This window comes from Cataglyphis hispanica, chromosome 6 (assembly GCF_021464435.1).
Source record: "Cataglyphis hispanica isolate Lineage 1 chromosome 6, ULB_Chis1_1.0, whole genome shotgun sequence".
Classification (NCBI taxonomy): Eukaryota; Metazoa; Arthropoda; class Insecta; order Hymenoptera; family Formicidae; genus Cataglyphis; species Cataglyphis hispanica.
The window spans coordinates 1,098,353-1,120,055 of record NC_065959.1 but is presented as its reverse complement, the minus strand read 5'-3'; the positions used below and the strand labels follow the sequence as shown (position 1 = coordinate 1,120,055).

General features: G+C 40.1%; 1 long non-coding RNA gene across 1 annotated transcript in view; it reads right to left on the bottom strand.

Annotated features, from left to right (window-relative positions):
* LOC126850556 (uncharacterized) overlaps positions 1 to 21,499 on the bottom strand; it is a 149,720-nt gene extending 128,221 nt beyond the window's left edge. The window contains exon 1 of the long non-coding RNA XR_007687556.1: positions 21,372 to 21,499. This is a non-coding gene — a long non-coding RNA (uncharacterized LOC126850556). The remainder of the gene's footprint in view (positions 1 to 21,371) is intronic.
* Between the last annotated feature and the right edge of the window lie 204 nt (positions 21,500 to 21,703).

Here is a 21,703-nt window from a genome sequence, read left to right as displayed (position 1 = left end):
ACTGTTAATCGGTAATAAACCCGATTCACGATCGGTTTCACATAGCGGTCATGCAGCCGGAGAGGATAGCGCACGTCGCGGAATACGAATGGCTGCCATTGTTACCCGGCCAAATCGTTTTAATGGGCTCTCATAATAGCAATAGTCCCCTTCATAGTCGCGCCAGTGGCGCGATCGCTGATTTGACGATCGAAAGGAACCGGATTTCTCGATCGCGTTTCATCGACGAGAGCAATTATGGCTCGCCGTAATAGCGCAGTTAATCGCTCTGGCCATTAACGCGCCCAGTACTTTATTGCCGTCTTATATTAATCATCTAAAGTTTTACTATTTCGCGTTCTCGGTCGCATTTAGATCGATTAGTCGATTTAACCGCGATTAGAGCTGATTACATTAACATTTACAAAAAGTTAGAAAAGAATCATGTTATATTATAAAATTAAAAAAACAATATAAGAAAAAATTAAAGAAAGTAATCATTGGATTAAAACTTGCTCGAAAATTTTATGCCATTATATAAAACGAGATTTAACATTTAAGAAAACTTAAAAGTATAAAATATCTTTTTATAATAAATTTTTTTTAATAAGATTAATAATGATAATTTCGAAAGAATCAGACGAGATTTTTGTCCGGTGCCACAGAGAAGACACGCGATGCATGACTCGTCGATGTTGGCTTATCGATAACGGACCAGAAAAGAGTCTGTGTGTGTGTGTATGTGTGTGTGTGTTATCGTTGGCATGAAATCGTCGCGTCGAGATACAGACGTTAGAACGCCATTGTGTCAAAGCGACGCGTGATTAATTTGAGAAGGTAATAATTGCCGTTCAAAGCTGATTCGGTAGATAAGTATGAAAAAATAAACGCCGCGGAATCCCGCTAGCGTTCCTTTTTATTTCAAGAACGAGGGAGAAGAAGAAGGGGAAGCAGAAGCGGAATCTCTCTCTCTCTCTCTCTCTCTCGTCCCCTCGTCACTCGGCCTCCTCGTCAGGGCATCGATTTATCTTCGGGCGATCTAGTAATTAATTTTAAACGCAATATAATTGGCTGCTCGTAATTTAGGCGGTACCCGCTCTCTTCCTCCGACGATGATTAGGCCAACGCACTCGCCCGAGAGCCTCTTAATTGACTTGTTGCCCTCTTTCTTGCTCCCCCTGTAACTCGTCTCACCTCGTCCTCTTCTCACCTTTTTCTCGCCACCATCATTACAACACGTAAGTTGCATATCGCGAACGATATTTGCATAAACTGCTGGAATTGCAACTTATTCAGTTTTTCTCTTTCTTGTTTATCGAAAGGGATTTGCTTGTATTCATAAATGTTTAAGTATCTCTCGCAATATTTACAAATATTATTAGACATATAATTATGTAAAAATATATTATGCTATTATGCATAAGTAATATTAAATATTTGATTCTATTGTATTATTTTTATCGATGTTTTTATCGACTTTTAGCAAAAAATAAATGCAAAAAATACAACATAAAATCATTACTCTATGAGAGAAAGAAAGAGAGATATAGCATGATAGTTTATAAAAATTTTTTAATAATCTTTCAGTTTTCACGCGAATAATTTCATGTTTCGACTTAGCAACCGTGTGTTTTCTTTGACGCTGTTTCGTTGGCAGCCGACGACGATTCTCACCACGTTTCTGCGGTCGCAAAAAATGGCAGCTTGAAGGAATCCGACATGAATCAAGGGGCTTTCCGTCTGCCGCGCATCGAATCCGAGAGTTTCGGCTTCGCGAAACGCCCTTCCCTTTTTCTACCTTTTGCCTCGCGTCGCGTGGAATCCGCGATATATTCGCTCTCTCCTCTACCTCGCCGAATCTCCGTCGACGCGCGTCCGCATTAAAAATGTATCAATCTCTCTCCGGTTACGATGTTTTGTCGTGGGGTAGCCTGTGGCATGGAATCTTAAAGGTGTCGTAAAGAATAACGCTTGACTTTAGCGCGATGACGAGCGAGAACAGGTCGCATAATTTGGAGTCCGCGCGTTTTTTCAATGCCGGAAGTGTTCCATATCAGATGTTGAATTATACAAGGGGGAAAAAATATAATACACGTTTCTCGATATTTTTCGATATATACGATGTGTAAAGAAGATGAGACTTTGCAGCTTTAATAATTTTTTATGTAAAAATTTATTCCTAAATTTATTTCATAATTTCTGACCTTTTGAATACTCTTGAATTACTTTGCTAATCTCGTAAAATGTTTATCATTAAAATAAAATGTACAAAATAAATCATCATTTATTCGCATAAACATATCATCCTTCGGAATCTCTCGGTGATAACTTTCGGCTTTAAACAAGTTTGATCGCGGTTTGATATTCGCGAGTAGATCTTCCGACGAATTTTACATCACACAGGCCCAACGCCGAATATGGTCAGAGCCTAAGGGGGAAACGGCGAGAGAGAAGGGGTCCTACAGTAGAGGCAGAAACATCACTAAAGTGTCAGCGGCATCACAATTCGCGAGGAGCAAAAGAGCGCTTGTTAGCAGGCCTGGAACCCGACAAAAAAAGCCAGCTCGTCGTTCAGGAGCAAATAAAAATCACCTGCACTTTCTGGCCCTTCCACCTCGCAACCCCACCCTCCTCCTCCCTCCCACCCTCCTGCACGCGTCCTTACGTTGGAGGGAAGATTGAAAGGGAGAACGAGCCGCGCGCTGTTTGTCCAGCGAAGACCCTCAAAAGTCTTGGACGAGACAAAAGGACAATTACTTCTCTTTGATCCTCTCGGGCGAGTGTAAAATGCATCTTTTAAATCCAGAAAAATTATGCGGAGTTAAAAATGCGTCGAAAATTTTCTGCGCCAGATTCCCCGAGCATAATGAACAGGCACAGAAATATATTATTTGTTATTTTCAAGAATGATATTAAAGCGTGAGAAAGGTAATTTTTCGCAAAAAGCTCGAAAGTAAATAATTTACGGATTATGTCGAGACACATGCCTGTATCTTTCGGAGGAAGCGAATAACAGTTGCTTCATTTTATCAAACGCAAGGTGTGCCGCGTATAAACTTGACAGTTGTCAAACCCTCGCGTTTCTCTGCGATTCGACTTTAACGATGCAGCGGCCCCGCATCATCCGCTTAGAGGCCCAGAACAGGCCCGTGGTAGAACAAAAGGTGGCTCTCCTCTTTTCCGTCTTTCTCCGGATTCCACCTTCGGTGGAATCATCCCGCGCGACTTCCTCCTCTTCGCCCTTTTGGATCGCGGACTGGGTTTCTTCAACGTTCTATCGCGTTCCTGCCTCGAATCGCAATCGGTCTTTGGGGCCAGAGCCGACAGCTTCTCTTCGTGCCGCGATGTTTCGATACAAATTACATGAAGAGCGACACGGGGATAGAGGAGGAGGAGGAGGAGATTAGGGGAAAGGAGAAGTTGCGCTCCCCCGCGCCCCCTGCTCTCCCTCGCCTCTTCGGGACCCTACGATGCGGGGAGACAGGAGAGACTGATGTTATCATCAGCCGTCTCGCGCAGGTCCGGCGTCCGGCCGTCTTTTTGCACCGTAATGCAAACCCTCTCCCCGTTTCTTCTATCCTCTCTTCGCGTCGCTCTTCGCACTCGTTCGTGCGTTTGTGATGCCGATCATTTGCGATCCCGAGAAGGGAGAAACGCGCGATGAATTTGGACAGTCTCCCTCTTTCTCTCGCGATCCGAAATGATTTATTAATGATATCAGAATACCAGAGAATGCCTCGCGCAAAAATGTATTTCAAAATCCGACAGCGGAGGGTGTATTATTTTGATTTAAATGAGAAAGAATGTGTTACGCAAATTGTAGATTTAAAGAATCAATTCGTAACTATGAATATATAATAAAATATGCGGAATTATCGCCCTACACAAAGAGGAAAACCTTCCGATAAAAGAATCTTGTATTATTCGTTTTCTCTGCTTGAATCACTCGACGCAAAATATTCCTCGAAATATTTACCGAATTACTCGCGTCGATCTCGCAGTCAGAACCAACGTCATTCCGATTGCTCATTATCCCGCCGGTTTGCAGCAGAACAGGTAGAAACCGAACGCTTACCGGGCACTCGTCTCTGTGTACACACTCGCGTCCGGCGTGCAATCACTCTAAGCTGGGGAATCTGAGTAACGCGGTATAATTTACGGCGTTCCTTTCCAGCCTCGGGAGACCGCTCATAATCATTAGCAGTGGTTTCGATCGTTTGCGCAACACACCTGACATATCTCCATATCGGCCGATCGGGCAAAACGCCGCGATAGAGAGATCGAATTTGCGCGCGCGTGAATAGACGAGCTAGTCGATGACATTTCTTGCGCCCGTTTCTGTGATGCCGACACGCTAACAGCCATTACTAATTCGTTTCCTGCCCCTTGCTCCGTCGTCGTGCGCTACGCGAGTTACTTGCTCAAGTAAAGGCCCTGTCTCTTTACGGCGACTCAGCAAATCGCTTCATCACGCTCCGCCGCGCGGAAACTTGCCCGAGCTTGCTTGGCCGACTCGAAGAATTTGAAAAGTGAATAATCTTGACGAGAATACACACATTCGAATCTTTTTCGTATTTGTTTCTGAGATACTTTGTAGAAAAGACAAATTATTTCACGGGTTATAATGTCACATTTGATATGACATTCAATGATCTAGAAAATTAATGTTGCAACATTTCGCGAAGAGATCGGTATATAAGATCCGCTTGCAAACTCTCGCGTGTTTAAATCTCGCTTTTTGACTTGATTTTTTAGAAATTTTGTCAAAAATTATATTTCGATGAAAAATGGTTTCGATATGTGTGAAAAAAAAAAAAAATTGCAAAAACATCTCATAAATTAGCAACATTGTAAAAATTGATATCTTGAAAATAGCCATCTTATTGTTAACTCTTGGTCCCTAATATCGGCGGTAATTAAATGAAGACAAGCGATACAATCGTACGCACAGTCGTCCGACTGCGGTGTACGATCGTACGATTGCCAGGACGAAACACGCGCGAGTATATCGTCGCGTTACATGCTTTCGTTCTCGAACACGGTGCGAGATAAATCACTAGCCGGCCGGCTAGTCGTCCAGCGATCGGAAACGGACATCCCATCCCGCATGCGGCACTCGCTCGTGCCGTATGCGGTCGCCACGGCGACCTAAAATCCAGCAAATTGGACGAGCGGCGAGTAGTCTTAATCGCGGGATCTGCCGCGACGAAAGACGTCGACGATTCCGCCGGCACGATCGCGCGTACGAGAAACGCGCGTGTTCCGCCGGCTCGTTAGCAGCGATCCGAGCAAACTCGCGATATGCCGACTGTCTTCCGGATTTCAGGCCACGTCTTTGTGGACTTTGGCACCTGGCATGTATCGAGATTATTTCATAGATCGTTATATCAATCCATTAAAAAAAAAATGAATGATTATATGCGCGTATAACCAAATATTCTTGCACAGATTTTTAAAATAAAATTTTTTGTCCAATTTAAATTAAACTATTGTTAAAGATAAGATTATAAAAAAATTTTAATTTTTTTTTCAATTTGTAAATATTGTGTATATTAAAATACTTTGCTAACAAAGTTGCTTTAAATTTATACTTAAATAAAAAAAATTCTGGTTCCTAATATTTTTCCGAATATAATAATTTGACCATATAAGATAATTATTAAGAAAGGGAAGAAAAAAATGATTTCTTGATATCTTGGGCTCCGTTGCTCATTTAGCAGCCGTTACTGAATTCGATTTCTCTGTCGTATCTTTGCTCTTTCTCGTTCGAGTTAACGAACGATCGCACGTTTCCCGAGACAAGCCGATCGTCGTCCAATCGCGATCGTTTCGACGTTAAACGCGCGAAAGCCGCGACTTCCATCGGCCGACGGTCGGAGAAAGGGTAAAAACATATATCTGCCGGAGTTGCGGCGCGAGCAAATTGTTCTTCTCGTATTGTCCGTATCTTTTATCCGTTAGCTTCCATCAACCCGTTTTGTTCGTATAAAAATTAAAATTATATATTAATAATTAGAAAAAATTTTAATCATCAATAATGATTTAATTTTATATTTAAAAGGTTGATTTAATCAGTAAAATGCTTCCATAAAAATAATTAATTATAATAAAAAGAAGAACAAAAAGAAAATAGGTAGACCACGATTTACTTTTTCTACTTAAAATATGTTTATCAGATTTTGATTGATTATATAAATATTAACCCAAACTTAATAATTGTATAATTAAATAATTTTATGTATTTGCTTGTTTTTCATAATATGTATGCAGCTGTACGTCTCTTTTCCCCTGCTCGACTTCTTCACTTTTTAAATTGCGCCGGTTGTTATAGTTATCTTTAGCTGCATACATTATGTATCTGTTTTTTTTCCTGGTCTTGTAATTAGAGTAATTTCCAGTTAACGAGCGATCAAAGGAGTAGTACAAGTGGCTGCACGCTCACAGCGACTATTATCGCGTTATTTTCTTTTATTTTCGAACGGCGCCGCCGTGGGCGCAGCTATGTGTTTACTTTCACTTACAATGACGTATTGCACGTATTTATCTCCGCGCGGTTGTCATTGTTCTTAATAACATAGTAATGGAATTAAACTTAATAATCATGCCGGCGTAGTAATAGACACTTTGTATTTAAAAGATACGCCGTAGAGCTATAATAATTATCGTGTAATTCAAAGTAACTGACATTTGTAAGGAACAAATTTTAATCTATCGCTTTTCGTCATCGGAAAAAAAAAACACATTTTCTAATTATCAGTGAAATATTATATAAGTAAAGAGTTATATAATACATCGCGCATACGCAGGCTTTATACTTTCGATTCAATTAGCGATACTTTCGTTGACACGTTGACGTATAAATCGAACAGCGAGACTCACCGAAGTAATTTGAAGATGTATTTTGAGCGATTAAATGTTATCGTGCAACTATATCGAGGGATGTTGCCTGGTGGTGCATCCGGGAGGGCCAGAGTGGAATGAAAAGACCTCGGGAACAGATTGCGGGCCCGAAGGTAACGGCCGACTAAACGGTGGCGGTGCCTTGATATGCAAACGCTGGAATTTCCACAGAGCGGCGCGATCGTGGCCTTCCAGCCGGACACGAAGCAGCCGCTCTGTGGAAAAAAGGGCGAAAGGGCGGGAACGAGGAAGGGCTCGGCATTCCCGTGCGGAATGCCGAGCTGTTCCGGTAATAGCGTCCGTTTACATCGTCTTTCCCTTTAGCGTCTGCGGCCTTTCGCTTATATATACGACATTTGTCTTCGCGATCTTCCTCGATGTAGAGGAGATCGCGGCGCGAACCTCGCTTTGTGAACCTCATCCGCTCGCGAGGAAGATTACGCGAGATTTCATCGGAATGTACTTTTTCCTTATTTTCACAGATAAGGGAACGAGATGTCGGTAAATCGGCGTCGGATACATTCTACTTGGATGAACACAGATTTAAAAGCAATTTAAACTTCATTAGTCTCAAAGTTAGCATTGTATTGTACAAAAAATGCATATCTGTTTTTAATCGCCCATATAATACGTTGCAAATTAAATATAAAATTTACATTTTATAAGCCGTACACCTAATTGGTATACGAAGCTATATAATAGATAACGTTTCAACGCGTAATATAAATATATAGGAAGTGGGTAACTATTATCGTGTCTCACATAAGTTGTCGATGAGGTAATCGAATTATCGGCCGTGTAAAATGTAAATTATTCGCGCCTAAGACGTCCAAATAGCGCGTGATTCGCGAAAAAAAAAGTGAAAGGCTTGAGTCGACGGGATAGCTTGGGTCGTTTAGGATACCGAGATCTTACTTAGCCGTGCATTCTTCCGCGCAATTATTTTGTTTCACGCGAAACGGCAAAAAGCCGTGCTGGCGAAGAAAAAAAGGATCGCGCAAAACGATCCGCAGCGTCTTTTCGGAATGCGCCGGCTCGCATTCAAATCGCATCGTCGCTTCGTTTTGCGTCCGCTGCCGCAACGGGGTTGACGTTGACGGATGACACGTTCTTCTCGGCAGCGCATCGGCACGATAGCCCCCCTCCTTCGCGCATCGTGGGACCGTCGGTACCCCTGCCCACGGAATCGGGTTCAGAGGAAAGACGAGCCTGGTGACGCGGGAAGCAAGAGAGAGAACGGTGATCGAAAAAAATAGGGGGGAAAGAATTTTTCGTTCAGAATGCTCGAACGTGAATTATTAAGATTTGTAAGAACTAGGATTATGTACTTTTATTATTTTTTTTTCTCACGATCATTATTCTATTTTATAAAGGATGATTCTGATAAAATACAAAAAGAGAGCAAATATATCTATAAACATTTTACGCAATACACTGACACGGATAAAAAAAGAATAATAGCGAAAGGTTATGGTGAACTCATTTTTACTGCTAATTTCACGAATTTTATAACACTATGCTGGAATGACATCATTGGGTTGTGCAGGATGCATCTGAGTTGAAGGAAGGAACGCCCGAAACCCGTACAGGTGGAACTTTTACACCATAAAACACCACCATAGTTTACGATGCGTTCCGCGATCCGCTGTCATTCGGCGAACGACGAAAGAGTAAGAAGACGAATCGAGAATTCTCGCACAGTAAATGCCGGGAAGGCGGAGGGGGATTGATGAAAGAGCGCGACTTATGCATACCGTGTAAGTGACGCGCATGAATAATTCATTCTAATAAAATAATGCAATCTGCCTGGGAGTCACGAACGTTTTGCGTCTTGAAGCGCAAAAACGTTCCGGAGTCGACGATCGCGACTGTTGTAATATCGAAAAATGAATTTTTTAGAAAACTTCATCCCCGAATTAATAAGCTCTCGTGAGAGTTTTGTGTCCGCCAGCACGGCAGAAATGCATTCATAATTATTGATGCATCGTGTATTAAATTTTCAGACGGAAGAATATCAAAAGTCGCAGCGACAAGACAGGGACATTTTTTCGGCACGATTTACAATTCTCGTTTTAGAAATGCTTTTTGGCTTTCGACGGAATTACACGACAATAAAATTTTATATCCAATGCAAGAATGCAAGAGAAAGAATATGGCAACCCTCGCATTGTTTGTATTGAAAGTTACATTGGATGCGGCGAAATGGTGCAGCGAACGAAAAGGGTGAGCGTGAGTGAAGAGAGAAAAACACAAGGTAAAAAAGTCCTAAAAGAGATGCTTGCGATAAATCGCGGCGATAATAACAGACCGTGCAACTGCGATTATTCGCGGCACAAAATACTTAGACTAAAGTTAACAATCCCGATTGAAATGGCAAATATATATAAAAGAGCACTTGTGCTTTTTTAAATAAATTATTTTTATACGTTCTTTTTTTTTTTAATATAGAAATAAAATAAATATTTTGTAAATAATTTTATTTAATAAAATCGTATTAAATAAAATTATTTAGAAAATCTTTTTTTCATTCAAAGCTGTTCGATTTGAGATTTGAGACGCGCATGCAAATTGGATTGAGACGATCGAAAAGATGCAGGCACTTGCTGCAAGTGTCGCAAAGTGAATCGGAGGGAACAAGCTTCGGAAGCCGGAATACCGAGATAGCTGCGGGACTCCATTTTCCGAAGTCACAGTCTCACCGTACACATTTTTATCCCCTCGTTTTTTGACGTCGGAAAATGGAATTGTTGTACGGTAAATCGGAAACTGCTTTGTTGCCGAGCTGATGCCTCGTCATGTTGCACGTTCTTGTCAAGATACGAAGAATAAAATCGGCGTTGAAAAAAGAAACAAATTAAATTTATAAGAGTATTGATAAAAAAAAAAAAAAAATCTCAGAGTACGTATCTATATCGAAAACGTTATATTGACCTCCTAATAATTTTCCGTTGCGATTTATATCTTATAAGATCGTGCCAATCGTTGGGGTTGATGTGGACATGGGGTTGATAGGACATCCCTCCCCTCCCTCTCGATATAAGGGGGATAACCTATCCTATTTTTGTGGCCGGATTCGCCGTAAAGATTTTTATCCCTCGTGCAATGTTTCGGGCGAAGGAAAATAGAATCGTCGCCGCTTTTCGAATCGGCCGAGAATCGCCGGCGCTTTCAATTCCCGCGACACGCGAGGGCGAGTCGGGGAGGCGACGGGCAAGGGGGCCCTACGTCGGCGAGAAAAGGGTCCGGAGGTGATACGGCGTAGGATGTCCGCTTGGGGAGACATTCAATCGTTTGGCGGCAAACGCTTTCAAGATGGCGAGTTCGGTCCGATCGCCTCTAATCGCGGCGGAGCTCGGTATGCGACGGTGGCGACGGACGGGTTGCTTCGCGCGATTTATGGATTCCTTGGGACGTTCTCCCGCGAAATTGTCTTGTTTATCGGTATGCGGTCTTAGAGTACCTGGAGGACCTTGCCAGGAATCAATCTTCCGGAGGATCGCTCTACCTGTTTCCCGGGGAAATTCCGAATGAGATTACGTTTTTGAAACGCTCAGAAGATACCGTTATAAACGAGGAACAAAGATAAAAGATAACACTCAATATATATATTTAGAAGATTAATATCATCGAGAAATAAACGTCGCGCAAATTATCGCAATTTATAATATTTGAATGACCGAGAATATGTCCGTCAAAAATTGTCGAGTTAACGTAATTGCATTTCCCATCAAACTATCACGCTTAACCCTCCTTTGACCGCGACCATAAATAGACTATGATCTCGTCCGATTTCGATTTCGATCTCGATCCCTCGACCAACACATCGACGAAGCAGCCATCGTTTTATCGACAGTTCATCCCCTGGAGAGTATTTTCCCAATTCGCCGACTGAACATTGGGTCGTCAGCATGGTTGCGGGGGATGGGGATGAGAGGGCGAAGAGACGAAAGGGGAACGAGCGCGGCAAACATTATAATAAATCAGCGGGGCTGTGACATGAATGTAAAATTGCCGGAACCGATCTGGTCGTGTATAACACGAGGGGGTTGGAAAGGGACGAGCTGGCGAACTGGCAAGAAGGGTGGCAGGCGGGAGCGGGGGTGGTCGATGGGCCATTGTGAGAGTTATTTGTCATGCTGCCTACAGATCTACGGAAGAGGGGATGAGAATCGACGATCTGTGAGGGGTGGTCGTTCCTATTGGCCGATTATCGATGGTTATTGCCTGTACTAAGCGCCATATGTAAAGAACGGAGTTTCCTCGAAAGAATGACGAGCCATCCTTGCTGCTTCCCTCTTTTCCTCTTCTCTCTCTCTCTCTCTCTCTCTCTCTCTCTCTCTCTCGCATTTCTGATTTCGTTTATATCTGATACTCGTAAATTCAGAAAGTAATGTTCACAATAAAATTGTTCGCAAGAAGTTGTTAGATTTTGAAAAATTTAATTTGTATAATTTCTCGTGCACATGTATAAAATTTTATTTAAACATGAATGTGAAAAATTATTCTTCTCATTATTTCAACACCAAGGCGGACTTTTTCATCACGTATTTTTCCAAATCGATGTAAAATCTGGCTGGGAAAAAAATCGAAAAAACCATGGCCGTTACTTCGTAATAATTGAGTTGCAGTGGTGGACCGGCGCACTTTTGTGAGATCGGTCGGCCAATTTCGATTTCGCCCCCGCGCCGATCTCGATTGCGTCGATACACTTTCGTGCGCACGTAGCCGGTGCAAACGATATCCAATCCGCCTGTTTGGTTTAAGTTTCGGTGGTTCCCTTTTGTTTGTTATTTCGCGCGTCCCGAATTAAATGTACCACCCGGTTCGATTCTGCGTCCTTTTTGCTCGTGATTTTTTTTCAACTACGCACTCGGATTCTCGTTAACGAGCGCTGCGGAGCAGAAAAAAATGGAAGCGCACGTTTTTCGAAGAGAGAGAGAGAGAGAAAGAGAATAATGTTATTATTCATTTTTTTAACAATTTATTATTTCGAAATACGAGCACTGACAGAATAAAAATAAATAAGTGAGCAGATCCAATCTACGAGCGAAATTGATGAAACAAAACTGATAGTAATGTAAAAAAATCCTAACAGATTAATAAAACAAAAATAATAATGATTAGGGAATAATTGTAAATAATATGGATATGAAATAAGTATTCACGAGTATAACGTTATATATTTTTTATGAAATTTTAGAGAATGTATATAACTCAACAATTATTATAGTTCATTTAAAAAATTATTATAGTTCATCAAAAAATTATGAAATTATAATAGTAATGTGTTTGCGTGTGCGCAATCAATAATTTATCAATTCATATAATCTTTATAGCAGTCTTCGAGCAAGAAAATTACAAGGCGGATCAGTTTCGACGCCACGTCGACTAATTGGCAGTCGGAATATCGGATTCACGCCGCTCTCGAATTTACATGAAGTCGCGATAAGCACGCCACGAATTCCCGAACTGATTTAATTAGCCGGGCACGAGCCAACGAGCAGAAATATACATACTGATGGTGCGAAAACGCGCATCGCCAAACGGGTCGACAAGCCGATTCGCGCAAATTGACGACGGTTCGCCATCAAGTCGAAGAATCCTCTGATCCGCCCTTTTTTTTTATGTTTTTCTTCATTCCATGTGCCTCCCGTAAAATCTATAAAATTACCTCTCATAACAATATTGTTAATAATATTCTTTTTAATTAATAAATATCATTTCGCTTATCTTGTAAATATGTAATGTCTGTACAAGATAAACTATATATATTTTTCTTATATTATTTTTAAATTAATCTTTGCATACGTCTATCTTATAATTATTTTTTTATTTAATTAACTGCCTTATAATTATTTTATCTCTCGAGTTATTTTATAAGTGTACCAACAAATTATGTTATTAATTTTACAATATATATTAGTGAACAAAAAAATATACTTGTTGGCCATGATATTAATTGAACAGAATTATATTCATTAATCCAATTCACGTCGTTCGAATAGCTTGACTGCTTATTAGCTTATTTCAATAAATACGAAATTGATGACAGACACAATGCGATATTACGTATAGAGGAAGCAATTCTCCTTTTTGCATTATCGTGTGGGCTTTGTTACATTTGACGGCGAGGGTTGACACTTTGATGGAAGAGAGCACGATCGCGAATCTGTGCGGTGCACGGTGACTCGAATGGCACAAAGGTGCAATGCGGCACCCTCGGGGGGTCTGTGGGAACGCGGCTTGAAGACTTCATTATTTTTGAGGGGAGAAGTGCCCTTTCTTGTTAGAGGATTCCTCGCCCAGGGCGACAAGAGCCCGTCTTGTTAAAATTCTCCGAACTGCATATAAGCTAAACTGAGAGAGAGAGAGAGAGAGAGAGAGTCCTCTTTCTCCCTTCCCTTTCGCTTCGTCTTTTCTTGATTTGTCCTCTTTTCTATCCCGCGGTATTTACAATCTAGCAGATAGTTTAAGAAAAAATTAAAAAATCAACATCATGAAAAGATCAAATGGTCGAGAAAAAAAATATATAAAGCAAGGTAAATATTTTAAACAGCAAAGTGTGGTCTTAATCTTCTTTAAAAAAATATATAAAAATTTCGAATGTATAATAACGTATATCATATACCATTCTTATTTATATTACAAGATTTTTATTGTATCAAAACCCACTTAAATATGAGTAACCTTTGACAATAAAAGGCATTAAATCAAGACCGCAGTGATTCGCAGAATTTCTTTGCGATATATGTTCGGGGAGCTTATCTGGCGATTTTTCGCGCCAGGTAAGATCCTCGACGTGAAGGATTCACGGAGCCATTTCAGAGATGTCGTCTATCGTTTCCCGGAGGATTCCAATTTGGCGTGATCGTCCTGCCGCACGATAATCGTATCCTCGTGCCATTGCCCACCCTCGGGGATATCCGCCAAGGGTCGCTGTAACCATCCCGGTGCAAGCTCGCTGCGATTGGCCAGCCGTTTAGGGGATGAATCGACGCGCGACACCGCCGCCGGTTGGCCGGATTTAATTAATCGATCGCACGCATTACCGGCCGACAAATGGTGGGCAGGCGGTTAAAGCGCTCGCAGTTAATGTCGGCGATCGTACGTCATGAAGAATAAACAAGTTCCGCTCGCTGGCGGCCGGCCGTAATTGCGAATTACATTATGCGGATTTCGAGCCACACGCTATAACTCGATATGTAAAATTAGTCGGCCCGCAGAGCGACCGATCGATTTTTGAGAAGCTTCCCATTACCATCATTCACAAAAATCAAAACAAATCCGAGAGCGTAAATTATTAATTTTGTTATCATTCAGATAAACGAAGAGCCTGTAATTTTTAAATTTGTTACAGCTCTCAGTCTCAGAAGACACTTCCAAAATGTAATTAAATTTGTATATTGAAAAAGAGAGATTTTATCTTTTTACTTTTAGCTATTTAAAATAATAAATTCTATATCAATATTGACATGTGCGCAATTAATTATACTCAGCAAGCAATTTTTAACACTCTATATTAGAAAGACGAAAAAGATTGCGTTTTATAAAATCAGTCCTACAAGAATATCAATACTTTTAATTGCACGTATGACATTTTTATCTACTACTAATTTCTTTTTCTTTTTTTTTTTTTTTCAAGGATATCCGAAGTGTCGCCATGACAGAAAGCCGAGTCGCGTATCCAGCCGGCGGGGTCGCAAGGGCGAAGCGGGATGGTCGAGAGGAGGTATGTACGACGGTTTCATAAGTTATCGATTGAAAGAGACGGGTGGTAGGAAGCACCCTGTGGTTGCCATAGCGACCGAACCTGCGCCCTGCGAGTTGGACGTTTACCTTAATGCCCGGGAATTACGGGACGTGATTTTCGCCCCGCTTTTCTACCGTCCCCTCTCATTCCCTCACCTCGCCGTCCGCCCCCTTCCTCGAGGGCGCTTTAGGCGATAATGTAATTTTATCTTCCTCCCCGCGGTATCCAACCCCTCCCCCCAGCCCTTCGGGCCGCACCATCCCTCTCGCATCACGGAATGGCGGCGCGGAACGTCTTCTTCGACAAACAACGTTAGTTCATTGGCCGTCCGGCGAATTAATTGGATTCTCGGTGAATTAATTGCGGCAGAAGCCACGGCGGGAACGGAAATTAGATCCGACAAAATAGAAGAAGCGCCGCCATTAAGCGGCGAATAAAGAGGCTACTTTTTTGCGACGCTCATGACGGAGAAAAGCCGTCTCGACCGATAGTGGAGGGAATTAATTGAATTTAAAATAATTAATTGCTCCGACTATCGTGCTATCATTAACGCAATCTGCTTTAGAGAGAAATAATTCAATGCGAATAAAGCGGCATTACGGATTAACGGAAACGTTTCAAAAGAAACTTTCTCGGAAGAGATATTGTTCTAGATTTAAATAAACGTAAAAAAAAAATTGGTGAAAAAATATTTTGCAATATAAATTTTAGATTTAAGATTAGGATTATTTAAAGGTATGATAATATTCTCTGCATTTATCTCGATTTAGAAATTACGTCGTATATTACCGTGAAGATTCCGTTCGTGGATTACGCTTTTTCGGATCGTTACCGCAGACCACGTTTCATCCCTAACTACGGCGAAGTTCGAGCCACCCCCTTGGGGGCTGTGCCAACGTAACCTCGCATTAGCTAACTGCGCCCTGATTCGTTGTCCGATCGATCCGAAAAACGGGGAAACTCGGCGCGAATTACAGCACCTCGACCAACGCGCAGTTAACTATGCTGTGAACCAAGTAATTATGCATAAAGAAGTATCTTTCTCATAAAACATTATGATTAAATAGTATCTATTTTTCATTCTAGAAATTTTAATTATTAATGAATATTTCTGTCGCTTCTATTTTATCATAGAGAAAATAAATCGATATATATATATATATATATATATATATATATATATATTTAGCTTTTTATTTCTTAGTTTGTGTAAATATTTTTATATTTAATCTGCTTCTCTCTCTCTCTATCTCTTTCTTTCTTCCAAAGTTTCGAGTATCTAATAAATCACAAATTGTGTTTGAAATTTAATAAAATAAAACTATTTGCATTAGCGATATAAAACTATCTAATGGAAAGTGCATAATGGTACAAGTATTGATGTATGTCATTAATTAAAATCCCCGTCTCGGCACAAGCCCTAAACAACCTTATCGCGTCAACGATCGATCTCTCACGAAGCATGTTATCTCTCTTACCCTTTCCAAAGGCACGCTAAAGCTCAGTTCGCGGCAAGGAGCCTGACACTGTTACCATGGAGTTATGTAAATCGCTGGATTACTCGTCCCTGTAAATTGGAAATCGTAAGGAAGAGAAGGGAATTCAAGCGCCCCCCCTCCCTTCTCTCTCTCTCTCTCTCTCTCTTAGTCTTCTGAAATATCATCTCCCGGGTGGATAAGGTCGACGAAATGGGGTGACTCGTAAGAGGAAGAGAGAAAGTGTAAGGTGGCACCATCCCCCGTGGAGTTACGAGCGCACTAACTCGTACAACCAACCCCATCGAATCATCCCCTGGGCCACGTTACACGCATTAGTTAAACGGCGGCTCTGATTGGGCCGCTTCCACGTTCGAACGTTGATAAGGTCAAAGTGGAAGGCGCGCGATCTCGTCGACCGAGCATAAGAGAAGAATTTTTACGTAAAAGAAAAAACATATTTTGAAACGATTTTCTTCTCCAAATCTTTCCTCTCTTCCTTTCTGGCGATAATTAAAAATAACTAAATTAATATTTTAATTTTTATATCTTCAATGATAACATTCGTTATTAATAAATATTAAATTATATTTCGTTTTTAATATCTAGAGATGTAATTATTAATAATTATATACATAATGATACATTGTGATAACAATTTTCTCCAGTTTATCTTTGAGGTCTCAATTAATGAAGCTTCTCAATAATATCTTAGTTTATTTTTCAATAATAAAAAAAATTGAATAAATTTTATTTTTAAAAATCTTATTATTTTTTAGTAAATAATTCGTGATAAAATTACTGTTAAGTTTATGGGATGCATGGCTATATTTCATATATTATATTGAATCGATTTATGATATCGTTCTAAGTAGAACACAATACATTTTCTAATGATCTGCATTATCGTTACTGCTTTTCTTCCTTTTTCAGGACGGACGCCCTTGTACTATAATAGATACAAATCGATCTTGATCTGGGAATTTTTACCATCGTTTCAGACTTATTGTTTTTTTTTTTTTTTGCAAAAATGTTGAAAGAATAACTGCTATAATTTGTGTTTTTAAAACATTAATCTTTCTCTTTCTCTCAACACAAATAATGTTCAAATTTAAAGAAAGATTAAATGATCTTTAGAAAAATTACAAAAAGCTTTGTGTAATATTCTTTTCTAAAAGACAAGCTTTGTAAAAGCAATTAAACGTCTTAAGAGATTCTATTTATAAGGAAAAAATTTTAGAATTTAAGAATTAGCATGCTAAACCGATCTTTTTAGGCAAAATAGAAAAGCTAAACAAATTGAGGGAAGAAAGTTGAGGATGCGCAGATCTTCTACAAAGCTATAACAAATATCTTAGAAGACAAAATTTCTCTCGCAAAATATATCAGTGCATTTATAAAAAACGAAAAAGCGGAAAAAATTGAAAATTTAATAAAATAATTCATGCGCGAATTAAAAATCGCGAGCAAGCGTATAAAAATATTTGATTAATTAAAAGTTGGCGGTTTATATAAATCTCCGCCCAAAAAATATATAATCTTGATCTTGTTTTATATACAATTATTACTATTTTCATAATGGATTGGGAGTTCCAAGAATAGGCGATGAGACAAATGCTAAGTTAATTACTGAAATTAGCGACAACAGTCCCATGATTCTGACATGTGGTCGTATTTAGGACGCACATCTCGAGAGCTCGAATTTCTTGCTCGAATTTTTTTCTACGAAAACACACACAAATCTTCACACTGGGTGGTGCCATTAAAGTTTGTCTCATATTTCCGATTTATTTTTCTCTTATCAAGCCATCAAATGAGAAATATACTGTTCTTATCATAACGATTTAATTATAAATGCTTAAACGCATGGTGCAAAAAATATGTAAATACAAAATACATTCTATATATTTGTCACTCATTATAATAATCTTTAACTGTTATATTGCAATATAAAATGTAAACAGCATGAAATATTTTTTCTAATAAATTAAACCACACTTTTTAAATTAATTATAAAATTGATAAAGAGAATATAAGTTAACATATATAAACTCTATTTTTAAAAATTAAATTATTTATGCTTGTTATATATATATGCAAAATATAATTTTGTCCGCCGTCACTTTCGAGTGTTTCAAACTTGATACCAGTGTTGGCCTGGTTTTTTACGATGGGCTCTTTTGGTCTCTTTTCACATGCCGATGTAAGGTAAGCACTCGCTTTGTCACTCGACACGACTAATGGTCAATAATGACCGAGTGACACGTCCAAAGTGCCGACAACATCACCAAAGAGTCGACCCACCAATCGGAAAATTTAAAGCAATCTTTGCAGTGTTCTTATAGACCTTGAACTGTAATTTGCAGAATATTTATTTAACTTCATTAATAAAATTATATTGTAATAAGGATTAATATAATATAATAAATATTATATTATATTAATTAATATAATATTAATATTTATATTAATATAATATAATATAATAAACGTAAAAATATGAGAAAATAGAATTGAAAGATTTCTATTTTTTTTTTGTTTTTCAATAAACCACGATCAACGAAGCGATCAACGAAAATGCAATTGATTCAACGGGATCTCCTATATTCAAAGAAATCTTTTTGCCTACCAAGAAAGAAGAGATGAGAATACCGTTCTACTTCCAACGGGATCAACGGCTGCACGTCGACACAGCCGAAAAACTCATAAAGACGAGATTGCTTGCTTTTTTTACGATCCTTCTATCGCATTTTCGGGATTATTTGAGAAAATGGAATCCATTGCGGGTCTCAGTCAAGTGGTTTTGGGAAAAGCTACGCGCGGGAAAGCACGGATAAAACTATTGCGGCGCAAAGGCGATAATCCGGAGGGAGGGAGAAATGCAGCATCCATATCAACGGTGGTTCGAACACAGTAAAGAGAGAGAGAGAAAGGAAAGAGGAGGGCGGAATCGAAGGCGAATAAGGAGGCGAGTAAGAGCTCTAAAATGCAAACCAGCTGGAAAATCGTAAAAGCGAAAACGTTACAAATGTAACAGCTCGCTCGGCGATCGCCCTGCTCCCGCCACCCCCTCCCTCTCCGACCTCCCGTGCCTTCCACCCTCGACCTCCACCCTCGTCGGTAACGCGATGGGCGTTGCGGGGCTGCAACCTGCGCACCGTGGAAAGCGGCGAAAAAAAAAGCCAGATTGCGGGTGTTGTGGGTTGATGGGCGAGGCGGAAGGCCAAGGGGAAGCGAGAGAAGCGAGGGAAACGAGATACCGGTTCGCATTCGTCAAGCGTTTTATGGCGGCCCTACGTTGTACGAGCCCGAGGGCCCGGGAAAAAGGGCGAGGCTGTAAAAGGACCACGAGGGATGATGTCGTATACTTTGTCACCATCACGTCGGAGTACATTGCGGCCTTTTTTTCTCACTCTAATTCATTATTTTTTTCAGAAGCGCAGATAATGACGAGACTTTCAAAAGGCTGACTTATGCTTGCCGATTGCTAAACGGAGTAATAAGTTTCCACAACCATCACAGTTTCCACGAAACGTTTTTGAAATCATCGGCCGTTGATTTCTGAGCGGCATTTCTTTTTTCGAATTCTTTTCTCAAAAAAGATAGAGATAGACATGGAGAAAGAGAGAGAGAGAGAGAGAGGGGAATTGAAAAAAACCATAGTCTCTCCAATATATTACGTAATAAAATGAAAATGCAAGAAAACACACTAATTGATAAAATAATTATTTAACATGTATTGCAAAAAATTTTTACTCAACGCTAAAATTAAGATATATTTAAAGACATATTTAAAGATATATATTAAAGTGAAAGATGACTTTTATATCGAGGAAATATCGTTAAATGTATTTGTATAAGCCAATTATAATTACATATAATTATAAGACAAATTTATTATAAAAAGAAATAATTTCGTTAAATGATTAGAAATAATCTCCTGCTTAGAGATTTTTACAACATTTATCATCTTTTCCATCTATGTATCGCGTATTACGATTGTTTCGCATATAAGGCAATATTTAAAAAAAAGGAAAGAGATCATGTTGAAATAAAAAAAGCACGTAGAAAAAAGTTGCATGGACTGAATGTGATTTTAGGATCAATTGCATCAGCGTCCGGAACAATCGAACGTGACTCGACAATCAGCGCGAGCGTCGTAAATTCATTAATAAATTACGCGAGCCAATTATAATTCTGTCCAATTCCGTGACAAGCGTGAAGCTAATAAATTACGGTAAAGTAACTCGAAGACCGAGAAAGAAAAACTGCAAGGTAAACACGGAAGAAAGAGAAGGAAGAGGAATTCATTGTGTTCTGATAATCGCGCTCCGATGAGAATGGAATTTTACTTTCTACTTCATATACACAAACTCGAACGAGAGATGCACGAGAATGTTATTCATTGCAAGATTGCGAGAGAGATAAAAACGAATTTAAAAAGAATGGTAGATTTTATTATATGCTGTATTACTTCTTTCCGAACGTTTAATAATTATGACAACAGCCGGAATATGTTTAGAATAAAATAATTGAATGAATTACTATTATTGAGCATAAATTTCTTGCAAGACCATTGCAGACTTACAATATAAAACATATGGTTAACGAGGCACTTACGTTAAAATACTCGGTATTATTATATTACGGAATAATGATTCCCTTACAAAAAGCACTGATAAAAGGGAAGAGAGAAGCGCCTTCGAGAGCAACCGTGTATCGCCAAACAGTCTGTCAATCACGCGGCGGCGCACAATATCGGGCGTCGGATAATAAAAACGAATATAATTTCCATATAATTGCGCCCGCGCCGGTCGTGCCAATCTCGTTCCGCGAATGAATCGAGCCGCAAGAAGAAGCGTGACGAGGGAGCGTGTCCCGGCGATCGACAATCGGCAGAGAATTGCGGCCGTCCGTCGCGTCACATGAATGGAGGCGAGAGCTGGTCTCTCGCGCGCGCACGCCGGGGGATGTGGTTACGCATCCGGTAGCCGGTCCATTCCGGATGCTTAAAGCTTTTCGAGGAGCTTTTTAAAGACGTGGCCTCCTCGCGTCTCAGACGGAACCGCTCACCCCTCTCTCTTCGATTCTCTCGGCCGACGAGCGAGAGCGCACTTACTTTTTGCTCGAAATCAATTTGTAGAGCACAGTTGATTAATTCCCTGGTCCGGCCAGGTGGCTGACTCTCTGCCGAGAGAGAGAGAGAGAGAGAGAGAGAGAGAGAGAGAGAGAAAGAGGAGAGAGCGAAGCGACTACGCAGCGCTTACCATGCGTATACATCGGCCAGGATCCCGTAAGGTCATCAGGGTTCGCGTAACTGGCCGATGAATGCGTCGGTGTGGTCTCGCCTTCGGGAGCCACCCGTCTCACCTTCCAGACCGGGTCCTCTGTTCCTGGAAGTCGACGAGGTCGAATAATTAACTAACATCTACGAGAAATGTGAGATGAGTCATACATTTCGCCAAAAATAAATCCTTGATTTCTCGCGCGAAGTAATCTCGAATAAACTAAAGAAGATAAAATAGATTGCATGTAATTGATCAAGTATTCTCTTGATGTATTCTTTTCTCTTTTCGTAACTCGCGTAATACATTGCTGT